We start from the raw sequence: 21,087 nt of genomic DNA on the forward strand, positions 1-21,087 counted from the left end.
ATGTAAAACATTCATAAACCTACACAGGAAGACTCATATATTGAGTAAAATCTCCACATTTTGGTGTCTTAGAAGATAATTATTAAGTCCAATATCAAATCTTATTCTAATTTAATTTCAAAGAAACACAAAAATTTCACCTAATATTGCAAGCCCAGCATAGCAACACGCATAACATTGAAAGACCCCCGTAGGTAGTCTTCCCTCTGGAGAGACCCTCGCCCAGAGATCACACCGAGACCACAAGTCAGATGCAAACAGCAAGAGGCTTTATTCCGGAACACGGGTACCCGGGGCGATACAGTCCCTCCAGAGGCTGAAGAGACTGGCGCGCCGATGGGCTGGAGTGGAGGGTTTTTATAGGGTTGGGCAGCGGAAGGGCGGGTACAGAAGCAGGAAGCATAGTTTACAGGGTTCTGATTGGACGATTCGTATGAGGCCAGGTTCTAACTCAGGACAGCTCGTGGTTTTTCCCCCGAGCTCGACAGGCCTGCTGACTTGGCTCTTATCCAGGGTACAAGTTGTTTTTCTGACCTTTAGTACCCTGTTCTGGGGCCAGGTGGCCGACCGCAGATACCCTGTTTGTTCCTGTGCCCATGAACTTTCCCCGTACTTTTCAGGCCTTGCTCAAAAATGGCGTTAGGCTAAGCAAGCATGCTGGGGCCCCTCAGCACCACCCCAGAAGAGTCCCGGGGTCCCAGCCTGCACCTCCCTGCAGGGCTCCCCAGTCCTCAGGCCGCGCCACCCCCACAGGGTCCCCGAGTCCCCAAGCTGCGCCACCCCGGGGGTACCCGGGTCCCAGTTTGCACCGCCCGGAGGGTCCCCGGCCCTTGGCCTGCTCCGTTTCCGACCTGGGCCGGTTCACCCCTCCTTAGGCAACCTGGTGGTCCCCCGCTCCCGGGAGGTCACCATATTGATGCCGAACTTAGTGCGGACACCCTATCGGCATAGCGCACTACAGCCCAGAACTCCTGGACTCAAGCGATCCTCCTGTCTCAGCCTCCCGAGTAGCTGGGACTACAGGCGTGCGCCACCGCGCCCGGCGGCGGCACCGGGCGCTGGCGCCGGGCAGCGGCGCCAATCGGGCTCGAGGACACGGCGGGCCCGGGCTGGGAGCCTGCGGTCTCTGCCCGCCGCGCTACGACGCGGGGCCCGGGCGCGCGGGCCGCTGCGGGGCGCGCATGGCGGGCGCGGGCGGCTGGCGCGGGGACGGAGATGCGGCCCGGCCTGCGCTGCCCGCAGCTCCGCTCCTGGCGGCCTTTCAACATAAAAAGGAGACATTGTACATGTATCACACGGAATTTCTAATAAACAGAAGTCAATTTTATTATTTATCCCTCCCCTATAAAAATTAGAATGCTGTGGTTGATGCTGTCACTACTAACACGCCTCATACTGGCTAATTTCTTCTGAACCATCTTCCAATTTACTAATTTTCTCTATATCTTTATCTATTGTTTTAAAACAACATTGTTGAAATTCCTGGCCACTCCCCCAGCTACGTGACCACACATGCACAGTTCAGTAGCCAAGTAAGAGGCCTTATGTCCTACATAATCCACGCGCAGCTTGATCACGCAATCTATGCACATGCGTGGTGTCGCTCTATAAGTCCATATGTGCATGTGCAGGAGAATCCATAAGAAGCAGGACACAGACTCCTCTCCCTCCTTCCCAGCTTGTGACTTCACATCTCTTGAATATTCAGAGCCTGATGTTGTGGAGAGGCTTCTATCCAGATAAAACTTGCTGCCACATCTGCCAGGCTACCTGGAGCCACACCAGCCTCAGACCTAATGGAAATCTGGGCTTGTTTTTCTTTTTTACCTGCAATCCTGTTGATCAAACCCCAGGCTTTGTGCATGATAGACACTTTCCCACTGAGCCACGTCCTAAGCCTGAAGCCTGAAAAAATTGAAACCATTCAAACAAGAAGACATTTTCACGAGAAGGCAGATTTTTGTGGCTAACATGTGTCTGGGCCACTTCCCCAATGCTATCTCTGCTTGGAAACAAGGCCACTTCCTTTGCGTGCCTCTGGAGGTGGAGGTGATGTGCCCATTTGTAGTTACCTAGCCCTGGGAATCTCAGTTGCAGGGGAGAGTTCTCCTGACAGAGGTTCTTTGCTGGTCAGGCCCCAAGCTTTGTCTGCTGGGCTTTGGCAGTTTGACAAAGGTCTCTGCAGTTTGGTAAAAGTAGTTTCCTCTCAGATATTTTCTCTTCACTAAGAATGGCTCTTTACAATATTCATTTTACCCTTTAATCTTCTTGAAAGCATCTCTGTCTGCAGAACTAAGTTTTATCATTGTTTTTAATAAGAACATCCAGCCAGGTACTTGCTTGTTTCCTAAAGAGGCAAAATTAATGAAGTTGAGCTGGCTGTGATGGTGGTGCCACACGCCTTTAATCCCAGCACTCGAGAGGCAGAGGCAGGCGGATCTCTGAGTTTGAGGCCAGCCTGGTCTACAGGGTGAGTTCCGGACAGACAGGGCTACACAGAGAAACCTTGTCCCAAAAAACAAACAAACCAACAGATGAAAGGGGGAAAATACTGTTTGCTTAATTCTGTGCAATAAATTAGGTGTGCTTGGGCTAGTTCTGATTTTATTTCCTAATAATCCCTATTTCCCCGAACACCTTCGTGAGGAATTCTCCCTCTCCCACAGGCCAGGAAATGCACTAATACTTGTTCATTCAAACAGGAAATGTCCATTGTGAAGATGGCTGAGCTGTGCTTCATTCCCCCTGCACAGCTTTGGAGCAGAATTCAATTATTTTTTAGAACCCTGGGAGAAGGGTCAGGTAGGAATTCAGTGTCAAGAAGCCCTAACATACGAGCGGTGAAGCAGGACCAGGAAGAGAGTCGTGTGACCCAGTGGATCTGTTCCTAATTACTTCTTGGGCACCTGCTTGAGATGCACTGATCATTTCAGAGACATAGAAACTAAGACAGAGTTCCTGCCCCAAGGAACGTAGTGTCTAAGGCAGACTAAGACTTCTAGGTGCAGTGAAGAGGATAGCTTTTCTTCCCATTCATCTTCTGGTTGCTCTCTGTGATTCTTCCTTGCTCATCCAACCGAGGGTACAATTTGAGAGAACAGTAAAGGCACTGGGCTACCCCATCACCCCAGCATCTCTCTGGTTGGCCAAGGACCCAACCTGGTCTCATTTCCTCATAACCTCCCTCGAAGTCCTTCCCATTCCTCAGAGCTAACACGGTAGAAGCTGTTATGAGACTTTGCCCCCATATGATCAGAGTAGCTCCCCGAGCAAAAGCGGTCCTCTTGACAGAAATCTGTCCAGCCCTAAGTGAGTTGCAGGGGCTGATATTAGAGAGAAGGTGAAAACAGAAAAAAAGAGTGGATTTTCTCCTAAGCACGTAGAACACATATGAGGATTTCTAAATGTAGCTGGAAGCCAGGCATGACCTTACTAATAAGCAGAGGTAGCAAACTGGCCAAGAGTTGGCATTAAACTTAAAGCAACTTCATCTCATCAAAGCCAGGGACATTCAGGACGCATAGATTGACTTCTCTTCCCAACATATAAATCACAAAGAGCAACAGGGATCAGAGAGGGCCTTGTTAAATCCCCAGAGAGAGCCTTCTCCCTGATTCTCATTTCAAAGGCCACAGGGTTCCCGGCAGATACAGGCAAAATTGTGAGACTAGGTAAATTCTGCTCCACAGTGGGTGTCTGGGGAAAGGATATGGTTGGAAGTGATAATGTTGAGAAATCAAAAGAAGCAGGTAGCATAGTTTGGGAATATGTTGAAAAACAAAAACATACGGACACTGTCTTGGTTAGGGTTTCTGTTGCTGTGATGAAACATCATGACCAAAGCCACTTGGGGAAGAAAGGGTTCATTCAGCTTATACTTCCATATCGCTGTTTACTGTTATGAATTATGCCACACGTGGGGACCCCCCCCCCCCCCGCAGCTGGCCAGGCCAGGGTATCTATGTGAGGGAAAACTTGCTGGCATGCTGGGCAGATGCACGCCATGTGGCCAGGGCAGTCACTAATTCACAACCTAGACTCTGCATTTTCACAAAAAAAAAAAAAAAAAAAGTTTATTAGAAAGATAGAAAGGAGTGAGAGGAGGAGAAAGGGGGGTCCAAGGGGTGCACACCTCGTGGGAGAAAAAGCAGAAGAGAGAGAGAGAGAGAGAGAGAGAGAGAGAGAGAGAGAGAGAGAGAGAGAGAGAGAGTTTTTCCTTAAAAAGATGCTTTTACGTCAGGATGCCAGGTGGTGCCAAGGGGTGGGATTTCAAGGGACAGATCAGAATATTAACATTTACCACCAAAGGAAGTCAGGACAGGAACTTGAGCAGGGCAGGAACCTAGAGGCAGGAGCTGACGCAGAGGCCATGGAGGGGTGCTGCTTACTGGCTCGCTCTCCATGGCTTGCTCAGTCCGCTTTCTTCTTTCTTATGGAAGCCAGGACCACCAGCCCAGAGAAAGCACCACTCACCATGGGCTGGGTCTTCTCCCACTGATCACAAATTTTAAAAAAAGCCCTACAGGCTCATCTACAGCCTGATCTTATGGAAGCGTTTTCTCAATTGAGGCTCCCTCCTCTCAGATGACTACAGTTTGTGACAAGCTGACATAACTCTAGCCAGCACAGACATTAACTGGAACCAGGAGAGATGCCCAAGACATGCTAACACCAGCAGGAAACCTGAAATCCGCCCCCAGCCCCCACACCCGACAGTAACTTAGACCATCACTGCTCCCCACAGCCCTGTTTCCACTCCTACCCACCACCACCCCACATTTCAGGTCAACCCCAACAACCAATCTACCAGTTTTAGGATCTTGATTCTCAGCCTTAGCTGTACGTTAGAACTACCTAGGGAACGCTTAAAAACCCCAATGCCCAGGCCAATTAAATCAGAAGCCAGACGTAAGCATTGGCAGAATTTAAAGCTCTCTTGGCGATCTCAGTGTGCAGCCAAAGTTGAGAACCACTGTCTTAGGAGTGCACCTCATTAATAGTAAATTGAATACTGCCCAGCTGTTCCTCCAAAGTGGGGTCATTAAGGAAAACAGACTGGGTTATGGGGGTGGGGAGGGGTGGAGCGCAGGAGGTAGAGTTTCACAACAGTAATAACAGTGGCTCTGTGTGCAGTGTGACGGACTCACTCAATTTAGAACGAAACCATTGAGACCTTAAAAGGGAAATACATGCACAAACAAACAAAAAGGTAAACAAACATGGGAAAACATCCTTTTTTCTAACTGAAAAATAATAATAATTTAAAAAACCTCAAAAGCAATCTTGAGTTTGGATTTTGTAACGATGAAAGTCAGAGGGAAAAGTTTTCAATGACAATTTTGATGAGATTGCAGGGAAACCAATATGCTCACAAATTCGGATGGTTTTGTACGTGGGGTTCAGAACACCCCTCGAATAGCGAATGGCTGTAGGAAGGAAATGGGAAAGGTGTGGATGAGGACGGGATTATCTCCAGGAGGCATTTCAACTGGAACATGTGTGTTTGAAAACAATCTCTGCAATGAATTCTCAATAGAAAAGACAACATAGGAAACAACCTCAATGTCCAGCATCAGGGTAATGCTTTAATAATTCACTGAGACCAGCACTATTGTCATTGAGCTGACAACAGGAGGGCCGTGTGGAGGAAGAACATGCTCCCCTGCCACTTCTGTCCCTAAAGCGGCCAACCCTAGGCTCTGCACATCCAGGCCTCTGCACACCACAGCCAACTGCCTTGGGGCTTTCCCAGAAGCTATACTCTGATCCAATTTCCCCTCCCAGAGGCCTCCGATCAGGCCTCACCCCTCCATTCCTAGTCTACCCAGAGCGGGGATATGTCAGGGAGCTTATGGCAAGGTCCACAAAGGAGGCCCCCTGTCTGGAGTCTCCCACCTTCCCACCTCCCAAGGCTCCCAGCGTGGCCGGGATCCACTGGTGAGTGTCCCATTCGGCTCTCTCAGCACTCGGACACTGCGGAGGACCGTAGGCATTTGGAACCGTGAAAGGCTGTTGTCAGAACGATGGGGTTTTTTTTGCTTCTGCCAAGAGGATAGAATGTGCTGGAAAGAGCAATGACGCGGTGAGCGCCAGACTGCCAGGTGATGTGGGGAACGGTATATAATTTCAGGAACCGCGAATTTAACTGTTCCACAAATAAACCAAATGTATGTTCACCTGGTTTTAAAATACACTGAATTTTCCAGAAATGAGATTTATCTATAGATTGAACTAGTCTTTGCCTCATGCACATCTTGTGAGTTGCACACCACTCCACGTTTGGACTCAGCCGCTGGGGCCCAAGTTGCAAAACACACAAATAAAAAACCCAACAACTCAGTTAAGCCTTTTAGTGTCGTCATTTTTACACTTCAGAATGAAATTACTTTGCCTTTTATCTTTGCATTGCAACATACCTGTGTTAGATCACAGACCCTCTAGTTCTCCCCCTCCCTGCACACACACACACACACACACACACACGCACACGCACACACACGTACACACACACACACACACACACGCACGCACGCGCGTGCGCGCGCACACACACACACACACACACACACACACACACACACACACACACACACACGCTTCCCATAAACCAGGCCAAGCCTCCATGCAGCTCACTTTGGATAAGAAAGCTGAGGGCTGGAAAGATGACTGCTGAAGTCAAAATTACTTCTCTCAGTATTTACACCTGGAGACTCAGAATCTCCCGTCACCCCAGCTCCAGGGACTCCAGCACCCCTCTTCTGGCCTCTGAGAGCACCCCAACACACACATATACATGAAGTAGGAAAGAAACCGTGTGCAAAGACTGACTGGAACTGAGTGCTGGAACGGCAATCCCACCAGGTGAGACTAAAACCTCCATTATGATATTTGAGCCAATTTTGAAGTAAGTTTTATTAAATACTGGCCAGGTCCAGACCTAGGATTCCCAGAGAATGGCCACGAATTACATTAGCCAGAGGATTAAAAAACAAAACAAGCCGGGCGGGGGTGGTGCACGCCTTTAATCCCAGCACTCAGGAGGCAGAGCCAGGTGGATCTCTATGAGTTCGAGGCCAGCCCGGGCTACCAAATGAGTTCCAGGAAAGGCACAAAGCTACACGGAGAAACCCTGTCTTGAAAAACCAAAAAAAACCACACAAAACAAAAAACCAAAAAACACCTTTTTGAATCTATTAACTTAGCAAACCACCAGCTTCCATCGAACCCAAAGCTAAGTGTGTCATCAGATAGCGTCTGTAGCAGAGATTCTCCCATCTCTCTGTCACCTCCTCTCTGCTGCTGCCACCAACGGATTTTTTAAATCCCCTGATTTATGACTTTCTTTGTTCTGCTACCATAAAATCTTATGAAAGTGCTTCCGTACAGGAACATGGAAACTGGGTTAACCCAGCTCCATGTTTCCCATGCATGGTGCCTTAGTTACCTTTCTATTGCTGTGATAAGACACTGTGACTTAAGGCAACTTACAGAAGAAAGAGTTTATTGGTGCTTACAGTTTCAGAGGGTGAGTCCATGACCATCCTGCCAGGAAGCATGGGCTGCCGACAGGCCAGCACAGTGTTACAGACCCCCAGACTTTAGTAGACCCTCAGACTTTAGTAGACCCCCAGACTTTAGCATACATGATGCCATATGGAAGTAACATTCAGGCCATGGACCCCACCACATAGCAGCAAAACCTGCCAAAAGGAGAACAAAGACCCAATCCATCCAAGTCCACAGCTCTGGGAAAGTCCCGAAATGTACTAATCTCGCCTTTCAGCTTCTGTAGTTCTGCTTCTGGCTGTGGTTCTTGCTAACTGAGGTGTGTTGTGCTTAGAAGCTCATCCCGGGAAAGGCTCGGGACTGCACTGGGGTCCCAAATACCAGTGTAGTCACCACCGGGCTGATAAAGACTTCCTGTTGGCTTGAACCCTGTCCAAGTGGTCTCCTCTGGTGGATACCTCACACAATGGCACTGTAACTGTAGCTGAGTGCTCACACAATCCACAGGCATAGTGCAGAGAGAGCCAGCAGAGAGTAGTGTGGGGTTTTGAAACCTCAACCTCCCCCTCCAGTGACACACCTCCTCCAACAAGGCCATAATTTCTAATCCTTCCCAAACAGTTCCACCAACTGAGGACCAGGTACTCAACATATGAGTCTATGGGGCTATTCTCATTCAAACCACCACACACGATCACACAAACTTGGCTCTGGAATAAACTATTTGTTATTCCTTTTAAAGTGCAAGCTGTAATTTTTGCATCAGTGAAAGCAAGCAAGTATACTGTGTGGGCCTGAGAGTCCTCTTATGCTGAAGCTACAAGACAAGATTGCTCCCTTTCTAGCGCCTGTCTCCATGTCCACTGGCTCACAGGCCAGGCCAGCTAGTCCACGTGATACTCCTGTAAGAGCCAGAAATTTTTGTTCTTCAGACTTGAAGGGAAGACATGCCTCTCTCTCCATTTCTCTCTCTCTCTCTCTCTCTCTCTCTCTCTCTCTCTCTCTCTCTCTCTCTCTCCCTCTCTCCTCCTCCCTCCAAACATCATTATGGCTGTGGTGCTATCTCTCTCCTAAACTCCTCTTAGGACCCGAAGGCTTGCTCTCCTCCTTCTTGGCCCCACCGCCTGATGAATATCTTGTTAAGGTAATTTATGTCAACTTTCTACAAACTTCCTTTTCTTTTCTTTTAAGTTATTAAGACTAAGAAGTTACAAAATCTTGGTTGTAAAGGGGGCATTCGGAGACTAACAAAGATGACCACAAACTTCCCATGTAGCTCTTTCAAGTGGAAACTGTTTCTCTCACACATGTCATACCAGAGCTTCCAGCTGGTGTGACTCCATGTGGCCCCCATAAAAGCAAAAATCTCAGCTCATTTTGAAGAACATAGCATTAGAATGTAAGTGCCAATGACCCCTTCCACAGGCTGTGGGCTACTGACTTCTGGATTGAATCCCCTCCTTTACTGGTTTTTAGTACCTGGCTTTTCACCCTCCCGGCTATCAGTACCTCTGTCCATTGTCCTGGGCGGTGGTGGCACATGCCTTTAATCCCAGCCAGGCAGATCTCTATAAATTCAAGGCCAGCCTAGTCTATGGAGTGAGATCCAGGACAGGCACCCAAACTACACAGAGTGAGTTCGAGGCCAGCCTGGGCTACCAAGTGAGTTCCAGGACAGGCGCAAAGCTACACAGAGAAACCCTGTCTTAAAAAACCAAAAAAAAAAAAAAAAAAAAAAAAGAAAAGAAAAGAAAAAGAAAAAAAAAAAACCCAGCTACCATTGATAACGCTGCCTTTGCAATTCATTGATCACCTCACTTCCAAAGATAATGACATTTCCTTTTCCTTTTGCTTCTTCTTCCTCTTTTAGATAGGGTATCATTTATCCCCCAGGCTGACCTTGAACTTCTGATCATCTTTCCTCTGCCCGCTGAGTGCTGGGATTATGGGTAATTACCACCGTGCTTGGTGCTTGTTTTAAATGGTGCTGAGGGTAGAACCCAGGACTACACACAGGCTGGGCAAACACTCCACCAACTGATTCAGCCCCAGAAAAAAACTTCTTCAGACACTTTTCCACCCCAGTTGAGCCATCCATGCCAGAGCCACCCCTCTAGAATGTGCATTTTAATCCTCTATCTTTTGAGTATCATCTCCTGTCTCTTCTCACTTGCTCCAGTACAACACTCCCTCCAACAGTTCTTAGTGCCCACAGAGACTTCCACCTCACTGCTCTCATATTTCCACGTCCCCTCTGCTCTGCTCTTGCCCCAGCCTAGCTTTCCCTTCACTGCTGACCTAGTTTCGAGTCTCTAGCCCACAGTTTTACGCAGACACACACTTTGTCACTTGCTCCATCCATTACATTATCTGGAAAAACTCGAATCCCAGTTAGTCATTCTACTTCCAGATGCATATAGCAGAAACGAGGCAAAAACACACCTCCATGAAAATCAGTGTATCTGGAACTTGTGCCAAAACATTTCAGGTGAGCTTTTGCTCCTTTGAGCAGACAATAGTAAATTTATATGGTATTATTTTCTGACAAACGGCTCTTACATGTTCTCCCTTCCTGACATCTTCCACCCAGTCTTTGTGATTAAATCTTTATGTTTCATTTACAAAAACACCTAATTTGGTAAGAATCACTTCATCTTTCCACTAGTCAATCTAATAACCTATATGTAACGGTAGCTGTGCATTACAGTTTTGCCAGTGTGAGACAGATCAAATGTCCATATTCTTGTGTATGTATGGTATATGTGTGTGCTGATCCTGTATGCTCACATACACATGTGCTAGCATGTTGGGGTCAAAGGGTTCTTGGAGGGAGGAGGGAGGAATTGAGAAATAATAATAAGAAATATAGACACAGATGGAGAGAAAGACAGAGACACAGGATAGCTTCAGGAGAGCCCTGGGTTAATACCCAGTCACCCAGAGTTTATTCATGATGGGCTTTTTATACATCAGAAAGGGGAGGGACAAAAGACCTCCCCCTTTTAAGGTTGAGGTATAAACCTTAATAAAGTACCAACAAGGGTAGACCCTTCAAAACTCCTGGTACCCACGCCTTTGGCCAAATCATCCTATTATGCAGCCCTGTGGGCAAAGCAAGCTCAGACTTTCTGACCCTGAGTAAGGCCTGACTAGGGAGCCTCTGTGGGCCCCCACACTAGCATACACATTTGCTTCCTTATTATTTGAGATACATCTTCTCGCTGAACCCTACCTAGACTGGCAGGCCATTAAGCTCCAGGGATCTGCCAGTGTCCTCTCCCCTCCTGCGTTCTCCAGTGCTCCAGGCTAGAGGCAGAAATGCACTCAGGCTTGCCTAAGTGAGAACTCACATCCTCATACACACACTCCACTGACTGAGCCAAGTCCCCAGACCTGAAATACCCACATCTTTAACCAAGACTAAGTCCTTCTCTTGCAAGCTGATTGCCATTTCCATCACTTCTCATCTACTTAGAGCTTTGACCCCCAAAGTCATCCCCCTCTGTCACCAAACAGTGTCTACTGTTTCTCATCCACAATCTCTCCCATCTCTCCAAATCTGTTTTCTTTGACCAAGTCCTCTAAGTTAGGACTCCACATGTTCTGTCTCATGGCTCACAGCCATGGAGCCTCCTTTCCTCACCTCTCACTCTCTCTAATACCTTTTCACTAGGATTTCAATGTATCACAGAGCAAAGCTCTTATTGGACTCCCCAGTCACCCCGAAGAAGGAAATCAAAGTTGCCAGTCCTCCCCGATGGTAGGTCTAGCATCGAGCTGGTGGTCACTTTCGTTGTCTTCTGTTGATTAATAGTCACAGGGAAAGGAAAGAACTTTCTAAAGCAAGCTCTTTGACAAGGCATTTAGCCATCATGTCTGCCCCTAGTGATTTGGTTTTGGTGATAGTGGTTGCTGATAAATGCTTATTAACCAAGGGAACAATGAGCCCGGCCTTCTGAGCTGACTCTTAACCAGTACTAGAGTGCCGAGAATCAACACTGGTAAGTTGGAAAACAAAGTTCCAAATGTTTTGCAGGCAATCAATGCTTATTGAATATCATGTACCAGACAGTAGAAATGCAGAGGTGACCAAAAGAGATACAAAGTCACCGGGTGGTGGTGGCACACGCCTTTAATCCCAGCACTCCGGAGGCAGAGCCAGGCAGATCTCTGTGAGTTCAAGGCCGGCCTGGTCTACAGAATGAGATCCAGGACAGGCACCAAAACTACATAGAACAACCCTGTCTCGAAACTCCCCTCCCCCACCAAAAAAAGAGATACTCAGAGAATGTACCTTCTGCTAGGGGAGTCAAATAATAATAAAATATGTAATACAATGAGAAGTGAAATTAAGAAAAATATAATAGGCCAGTGGGATGGCTCAAAAGGTAAAGGTATTTGCTGCCAAGCCTGATGATCTGAGTTCAACCCCTTGGACCCAAGGTAGTGGGAGGAGAGAACTGGCTCCTGGAAATTGTCTTCTAGCTCCACTTGCACACTGGGGTAGTTTGAATGTAGGTGGCCCCCATAATCTCATGGGAGTGGCATTATTAGGAGGTGTGGCTTTGTTGGAGGAAGCTGTCACTGTGGGGGCGGGCTTTGAGGTTTCTTATGCTCAGGATACCATCCAGTGTGTCAGTTGACTTCCTGCTGCCTGCAAGATGTAGGACTCTCAGCTACTCCTCCAGCACCATGTCTGCCTGCACGCCACCATGGTGATAATAGACTGAACCTTTGAAACTGTAAGTGAGCCACCTCAATTAAGTGTTCTCCATATAAGAATTGCTGTGATCATGGCATCTTTTTACAGCAATAGAAAACCCTAACACACACACACACACACACACACACACACACACACACACACACACACACCCATTGACTAAATAAAGAAATGTGATTTTAAAAATTAAAAAAAAAAAGAAACAGAGTAGGCAAGAGTGGTGAACATACCCTCTTAGGCTAGGTCAGTCAGAGGAGGCTGGTCTGAGAATAGCACACACAGGAAACCAGCAGGGGTGAGTAGAAACTAACTCACAGAGCACTTGCCAGGGCCCAGGCATACCTTTTGTCAGAAGGGAGATACATTCACCACACAGATACTCCAAGAAAGTTTCTTGGATAGCACATTTAATTCAGTAAATATAGAGTTTTCTTGTTTAGACAAAAGGGGGGAGATGTAGTGGGTAGCTGTTTCAGCTTTGACCTTGAAACACTGCCCCTAGAGTGACAGCAGGTAACTGCCACACCTGCCTATGCCCTGCCCCTATGGCATGGCTGAGAGGGAGCCCCTTAAGACTCGATGCCTACATGTTTGGCCCTTCTGGATACCTCATGATCCTGGAAGCTGGATGGGACACCAAGCCAGAGTTCTCCGCTGGATGGTACCTCATCTCTCCCAGATCCTGTAACCAACCCCTATTGGCTGTCAGTTATCCCAGAAATAAACCTCTCTTGATTACCAGGTAAATTACGTGGAATTGCCTTGTTAATTACAGTAATAGTCCTATTGCTCTAAAGAGACACCATGATCAAGGCAACTCTTATAAAAGAAAGCATTTAATTGGGACTTGCTTATAGTTTCAGAGGTTTAGCCCCTTGTCATCATGGCGGGAGCATGGTGGCATGCAGGCACATGCTGGAGCAGTGGCTGAGAGTTCTACATCCTGATATGTAATCCACAGGAAGAGAGGGGACTGGGTCTGGCATGGACTTTTGAAACCCCAAAGCCCACCCCCAGTGACACACAAGGCCTCCAACAAGGCCACACCTCCTAATACTTCTCAAATAGTGCCACTCCTTGATGACTAAGTGCTCAGATATGTGAGCCTATGGGGACCATTCTTACTCAAACCACCACAAATGGTGTCAAGAAAAAAAATAAATAAATGTAACAATGGGTAGGTGGGGGAGAGGAGGTGCAGACAAACAAAAGCAAATGACTTTGGGACACTCACTGGTCTTTTCATTCACTTCCACCTGTAGATGGCCTGAGGCACGCATGATGAACCTGCTGCATCCTACCTGTGACTCAGGACAGGCTTTACAAACTGCCTTCAACTCTGATGGCCACTGTCCGGCCAGTGGGAGGGGACACTTTTCAGAGCCACGTTCAAGAGAACCTCATGAGTGTGTGGTATGCTTTAGGGTCCAGGGAAATATCTAGAGGGGAAAAAAAAGAAAAGAAACTCCCTTTACACATTGGGAGAAAGAGCACCATCTTCTATTAACCTTTCTACAAAACTGATTCACTGATTTGGACTTCAAAAAAATTACAGTGTTGTTGGTTATTTTTACTCTTTACTCTTTTGGCTCTTTTGGGGGGTCTGCCACCCAAATAAATACACACAGAGGCTTATTCTTACTTATAAATGCCCAGCCTTAGCTTGGCTTATTTCTAGCCAGTTTTTCTTAACTTAAATGATCCCATCTACTTTTTGCCTCTGGGCTTTTATCTTTATTCTCTGTATCTTTCTTTACTTCTTACTCCATGGCTGGCTGTGTAGCAGGTGGCTGGCCCCTGGAGTCCTCCTCCTCCAGCTCCTAGATCCCCCTCCTAGATTTCTCCTTCTCTTCATTCTCTCCCTGTCAGCCCCACCTATCCTTTCTCCTGCCTCACTATTGGCCGTTCAGTTCTTTATTAGACCATCAAGGTGTTTTAGACAGGCACAGTAACACAGCCTCACAGAGTTAAACAAATGCAACATAAAAGAATGCAACACGTCTTTGCATCATCAAAACAAATGTCCCACAGCAGAAACAAATGTAACACATCTTAAAGTACTATTCTACACCATTATAGAGAGTTGGAACATTATAAGTCCACAGCCAAATTATCTCGGGCCATTTTCAGTCCTTTAATAGCCATTGATTACTCTCCTCTTTACGTGACCTAACAACATCTTGTGACCATTGGTACAGATACCTCACTCCCACCAACTAAGAGCCTAAGAAGGCCCACAGACAGCATCTGAGGCCTATACTAAAGACATCCCCTCTCTACCCTTCTCTCTACTTACCTAACAGTTCTACCACTCCATTTTAAAAGGACCTTTATGTATGACTTCCTTTGTTCTTTGTCAAACTCTTCCCATGTTCAAATATGGAGTTTGGGATAACCTAAATCTGTGTTCCCAGGCCGTGGTCACTTATATTTGGCTCCAAAGTAAGTGGTCTCTTGTCCTCTTTAAGGTGAGAGTTGTGTTTTTGCATTGACGCTGGGGATTTTAACAAGGGAGCCAAGACAGCCTGGCTGTAACTCAAGTTCATTCAGTAACCGTGTCTCGAGGGACTGCAGAGGAGCAGGTACGGTGCAGGTGCTGAAAGCCTTATTCCTTCTTTTCTCATGCTTCCCCCACGACCCAACCACCGCCTTAGGAACTAGGAGGAAGGCTGGGAGAAGGGCGAGCCTGCAGAGCAGTAGTGGATGTGGGTTTTCATACACCCCTCCCTTTACCCTTCCTTCTGCCAGAAAGCATAGACGGCAGCCACCTCAATTTTTCTAGCCCACAGTGTGTAAAACAACATCAGAACTGGTGTTCTTTGTAAGTGAGTCTTTCTAAGATGCTACATACGAGAAAGAGGCTTCGTAAGTACCAGTTTTAAATGCTAAGCCCCCTCTCATGATACATACCATCTTTGTTCTCCATCAAATGCATTCAAGTGAGAGAAGGAAGAGGTGCTGGTTCCCTGGCAGAGCCCCGGGGCTGATGAAAGTGTTGACTCACTGGGTCAGAGGAACTGGTCCCCAGGGACGCCATCTAAAAGCACACAGACAGCCCGGTGCCCAAAGTCCCCTTCAGCCTTTGAAATGGGTAAAGGGAGTCTGTGATCAGCAGAGTGAATGTTACAGAGAGGTCAGAGGCACCAGATTAGTCAGACAACCCAAGTCATCCGTGAAGAATACATTGTTTTCTTTCCTGAGGAACAAAATATACCAGGGCTACCGCCAGGATGAGTTTATCCAGGCTCCAGCAGAAATGGCAGGAAATGCATGTATGTGGAGCTGTACAAGGGTATAGGAGACACTAGTTTATATGACCCATAAACGTTAATTTAATCTCATGTGTCTATGAAGGAAGTGATTGGAATTAGTATTTTACAGCCAAACAAACAAACAAAAACCACAACTGTTGAAACACTGTAAGTAGATAAGCGGAAGAAAAAAAAGTCCCTAATATTTTCCTTCCTTGTTCTATCCATCAGAAAAAGTAGTTTTTATCTTGAAGATGGTTATCCAGTTGCTTTAAAGCCTGGGGAAAGATCTGAAAAATGGCAAAGAGCCTAATCTCCGGGTTCTCTTGGGAAAAGAAAAGTGGAGATAAGGGCCTCTTCTGTCAATGGAGTAGCAAGATGAACTTTCAGCCAGGAATCCAGCCAATTCATTACTTCTTTCCCGTTGTAAAGAAATACTATAAACGGACACACTAAGCTCCAAAGAAACTAGTTAGGGGGGGAAGGGGAAAAAAATCAAAAGCTGAGTAAGATCAGATTTGCTGGGTTTCTATCCAAATCCATCCAGCTACCTGTGTGGCTGGGCTGGCAGCGGGTATCAGCTAGGCTGTCCCCAGGAGCTGGCAGGTTGAGTCTGTCACTTTCCCAATATTGTGGACACCAAAGCAACCTTGTGTCCAAAGGGGACCCTTCCAGAGAACCATCTCTACTCTTCCCTTCAGGGGCAAGCCTTCTGAAAAAATAGGATCTGGCTGTTCTTGTCCCTGACCCCACCCACCCCAAACCCCATCCCACCCACCTCATCCCACCCACCCCGACCCCCATCCCACCCACCTCATCCCACCCACCCCGACCCCCATCCCACCCACCCCGACCCCCATCCCACCCACCTCATCCCACCCACTCTGACCCCCATCCCACCCACCTCATCCCACCCACCCCAATCCCCATCCCACCCACCTCATCCCACCCACCCCAACCACCATCCCACCCACCTCATCCCACCCACCCCAAACCCCATCCTTGGCCCCATTCACTTTCTTTTCCCACTGACTACACAAAAGACTGCATTTCATTGTCTGTAACTAACCTGACTGTGCTTTCTGCACCAAGAACATGATTTCATAGAGAAGATTACAATCATTTGTGGCATCCACAGAAACGTTTGAAGAGAAGGTCAGTTAGAGTCAGTCTTGTTTCCCTCTCAAGTAAGCACAAATGGAAAGGTTACAAAAGAGAGGAAGTATCTTCCCAGCTTGCTCTCATCCTGCTTCTGTTTCTCTCCCAGCCCCAGCCTGGAGCATCGAAGTGAGAGGGGGCTTGAGGGGTGCCATCCTCTCCTCTCATGGGGAGACCCTCCAGATGCAGAGTGAGAGTCAAGGCCCAGGCTGGTTCCCAGGGTCTGGTTGGTACCAGCCACTCACCCCTCCTCTTCCTCTGTGTCAATCAGCTCCTTCTCTGCCAAGCCAGCTGTCTGCACCTGGACATCGCTGTCATCCCGTTCCCTCACTCTGCCTGGCCATGGGCCAGCTTGGCAGGGTCTCTGCTGGGGTCTGTGCACTACTGCAGGCAGCCAGCTGGAGTTGGGTGGGGGTGGGGAGAACAGTTGGGCAGCTTTTCAAGCCCACAACTGGCTGACCATGCTCTGGCCTCACCTAGCTCTTCACCCAGTGTAAACAAGTCTCCTGGCTCCAGAGAGCTTCGGAGTATGTGCCCCAACCGAGCAAACCAATGGCAATGGATTTTTATTCGTGAACAAAAGTAGACTGGAGACAATTGACAGGCATATCTGTGAACCAAAGTTGAAATTGTCACCACTTCTAAATGTGGTTTTGACACAATTTTAAACAGTCAACAAAAATTGTAGACATTTTTTTTTCCCCAATAGTCTGCAAATTGCCTAAGATTTTAAGTCTTCATGGAGCCATCCTCCCAGATACCAGAACTATACAGAAGTTCATGTTTTAGCAAGTCAACATGGTCTTCCATGAATGCTCTTTGGGTCATAACCAACAGAGAACAGATCTGCTAGCTTACGCAAGAAGAGGGGCCATCACTGGGAGATGCTTGAAGTCAGCATGCTGGACAGGAAGAGAGCAAGGCGGCAGTGCTGAGGCTGGAGAAGTTCTCTTTTTAAATACACTCCCATTGCCCCAGATTTTCACTTGCTGCCTTTTATGGCTTGAATCTGAAATGTCCCCCACACGCTATTATTATTATCATTGGTGGGTTTTTTGTTGTTGTTGTTGTTTTTCTTTTTTTGGTTTGTTTGTTTGTATGTTTGTCTTTTGAGACACGGGTTCACTGTGTAGCCCTGGCTGTCCTGGAATTCACTCTGTAGGTGACCAGGCTGGCCTCGAACTCACAGAGATCTGACAGGCTCATGTTAAACACTTGGTTGTAGGAAGCCATGGTTGTGTTGCTGAAATGAGCCATGTCAAGGATCCCAGTGCCTCCGACCCCTGGGAATAGTGAGGCCCCCCTGAGACAGGCTAAGAGGACTGGGAAAGCCTTCTTCTAGTCCAAGTACAGATGTTAAGAATGATTGACCTTTATCTAAAACCAGTGTATGCAAAAAAACTATCAACCACAGCTTCCTCCTTCCAGATGACTGCAACCTGAAACTGGTTCTACACAGAGACCTCCCACAGAGATAGATATTCCTTATTCTTCTCAGCTCCCTAGGTATTAAAAAACATGTGCCACCTTCCCCTTAGTTAGACGGAAACAGAACAGCTCCACTCACTCTGAGCTTGCCCCATACTGTGAGATGACCAGAGGAGTATGGACAACGCCTTGCTAATACTAGGTGGGTATATTGCTTAACTAATTAGAGAGACAAAAAAAAAACAATCACCTCATGTTCCCAATTCATACTCACATTGCTTGGTAGTCAGGCAGCATCTTGGGTAACTTACATTTAGTGCTATACTTTGAACTTCGTGCTCTATTTTATGATCCAATTTGCTATTCACCCCATAGACACTGAGAAAGTATGTACATACTATGTATGTACATGAATAGCTTTTCTATTCATTCTGGATATATATCTATCCATCTCTATCTCTATGCCTTTAGAGTACTGGGATTAAAGGTATGCATCTCCACACCCAGCTCTAAGCTTTGCTTTAATTCCTTTTCACAAGTTGGAGACAGCTGGGTGGGATCTTGCCCTGAGGTCACCACTCCCTTTATTCCATTTCTTAATCTGTTTATCTCCTTAGCTCCTTTCCACTTCCTGGGGCTCCTTTTCTCCTCACATAGTTTTCCTTGTTCAGCTTGCTCTTTTTTCATTATATACCTTCATTAGAGTGAATACTAGTAACCACACAACAGAGTCTATACTAGGCTGTTTTGAGATTTCCTCTGCCAATGGAATTAATCCAAAACTCTTCACTTTAGCCTTATGCAGACTCTTCAGATAAGGCAAACAGCAGCCACATTCTTCACCAAAATAATCATATGACTGGTCTCTAAGTTGGTACCAGGGACTGGGGTAGTGCTGTGATAGGCCAGATCATGTTTTTGTTGAGAGTAATATGGACTTGGGGACTGCAAATTAGGAAAGCAGTTGAACACTTTAATTGCTGCTTCATGGGCTTACTAGTAGGAGCATGGACGACAGGGTGCTGCTGTGACTTGAACTGTGGGTGCCTGGAGCAAGAGGTTTCAGAGGGGAATGTTAGCATGTGGCCTAGAGACTGGTCCTGTTTGGTTAGCAGTGCATCCCTACAATGGGCTCTAAGCTTTTCTTTAGTTTCTTTTTCACAAGTTGGAAACTTAGCTGGGTGAGATTTGGTCCTGAGGTCCTCACTCCCTTTATTCCATATTGTAAAATAAATGAATACATTTAAATAATAATAATAATAATAATAATAATAATAATAATAATAATAATAATGAAGCAGGCACCAGCATTGCCTTCATAGGAATAGAGTCACTTGAGAATAACTTGACAGGAACTGGACCTGTAGAAAGATTGAATTTGACAGTTTTTATCTAAAGCTCCAATGTAGTCACTCTGCAATCACATGTCTAGAAATTTATCCTGTCCTTCAATAAATGGCATTCAGCATTTAAAAAAGAAAAAAGAAAAGAAAAAAATGATGACAGATGTACCATGTATAAACATATATATATAGATACATCTCATTAAAAGCTAAGATGTCAAATCTAAATAAATACTTAAAGTGAAAAAACAACAAAAAATAAATAAATAAAAATTAAGCAAATCTTTTCCAAAAAAAAAAAAAAGAAAAGAAAGAAAGAAACTGAGACAAGCTGGGCGGTGGTGGCACACGCCTTTAATCCCAGCACTTGGGAGGCAGAACCAGGAGGATCTCTATGAGTTCGAGGCCAGCCTGGTCTACAGAGTGAGATCCAGGACAGGCACCAAAACTACACAGAGAAACTCTGTCTTGAAAAAAAAGAAAAGACAAAAGAAAGAAACTGAGACATGCCTACTTCTGGCAGAAGAACTTGTGGCCCTTTCATGAACATATGACTGATGTCTATTAACTTGTCAAGATCAATGCTAGCTTCTTCAACCCCTGATGACAAGCCACACCCCAGCTCACAGCTCCCTTTCTCCCATTTAATCCTGTGTACAACTATAGAGTATAAAAGGTGTATTCTTTTTTCAATAAACACACTGGCAGCCATCCTGGAAAAAAAAAAAAACAAACAAAGAAAGAAATTTATCCTGAAGAAATGAACCTTAAATGTGCACAAAGTTTAAACTATTTTTAATGCTGAAAAGTTTAGAGGGACTCTGTGTCCCGTGATGGGACACTCTGAAACTATTGATACACATTCAAAATTCCATTTCCTGACATGAGATTTAGTATTGCATGTGTGAACATCATTTGCTGAGACTGAGTTCTGATCCACAGGATGCAAGAGTGGAAGTATTTAAGCCAAGGCTGTTAACAGCTAGGTTTCAATAAAAACCAATTCTGACAAACTTGGAGGGAGAGGAAGAATTTTCTGGAAGGAGTTCAAATAACTCAGAGAAAAGAAGGAAACCTAAACAATCAGGCTTTGGAAAGAGAGAAACCAAGTGGGTGGGGCATCCAGAAACAAGAGCAAACTGTCTCGAGCTGTGTCTCATTAACGCCAGCTCAGTTTGTGTGTCCATCAGTCTCCGTGGGTCCTGCTTCGGGCACACTCCGATCCAGATCTCCAGGAGAGAGTCTGCTTTGGCCAGACTAGGTCACTGTGATTGACAGCTTCAGCAGAGCTACGCGCAGCAAAAGAGCTGCATTGCCCCGAGAAAGAAGTCAGGGGACAGACAAAATCAATAGGTGTCAGCAGTAATGGGTTTTCCGGACAGTAGTCGCCTTGTTTCCTTTATTCGTCTGTGTCTTTAACTGTTTTGAAACGGACTGATGTCACTTTTCTAATAAAGTTTTCTTGTAAGTTCAGAAACCTCAAAAGCAAACAAGCTGCTGAGTATCCAAAATGGGTTACTTCCCAGCCTGATCTTGCGTTTGTTTTTATATACCCATGGCAGGACCTTCCGCAGCAAACCTCGTCCTCGGACCCGGGGCTCCGCTCACACGTCCACTTGTCTATCTGAGCTGTTTTAATGGGGGCATTCATGAACACAACAAAAATAATGAAGACAGA

The 21,087-nt window shown here is 46.4% G+C and overlaps 1 long non-coding RNA gene across 1 annotated transcript; it reads right to left on the bottom strand.

Annotated features, from left to right (window-relative positions):
* Nucleotides 1-12,366: 12,366 nt before the first annotated feature.
* Nucleotides 12,367-16,834, bottom strand: LOC128118174 (uncharacterized). The gene is made up of 3 exons (XR_008221038.1): nucleotides 16,550-16,834; nucleotides 15,140-15,266; nucleotides 12,367-13,668 (listed from the first exon to the last, which is right to left on the bottom strand). It is a non-coding gene; the product is annotated as an uncharacterized LOC128118174 (long non-coding RNA).
* Between the last annotated feature and the right edge of the window lie 4,253 nt (nucleotides 16,835-21,087).

The sequence above is a fragment of the Peromyscus californicus genome, unplaced genomic scaffold (assembly GCF_007827085.1).
Source record: "Peromyscus californicus insignis strain IS unplaced genomic scaffold, ASM782708v3 Scaffold_22__1_contigs__length_63687245, whole genome shotgun sequence".
Lineage (NCBI taxonomy): Eukaryota > Metazoa > Chordata > Mammalia > Rodentia > Cricetidae > Peromyscus > Peromyscus californicus.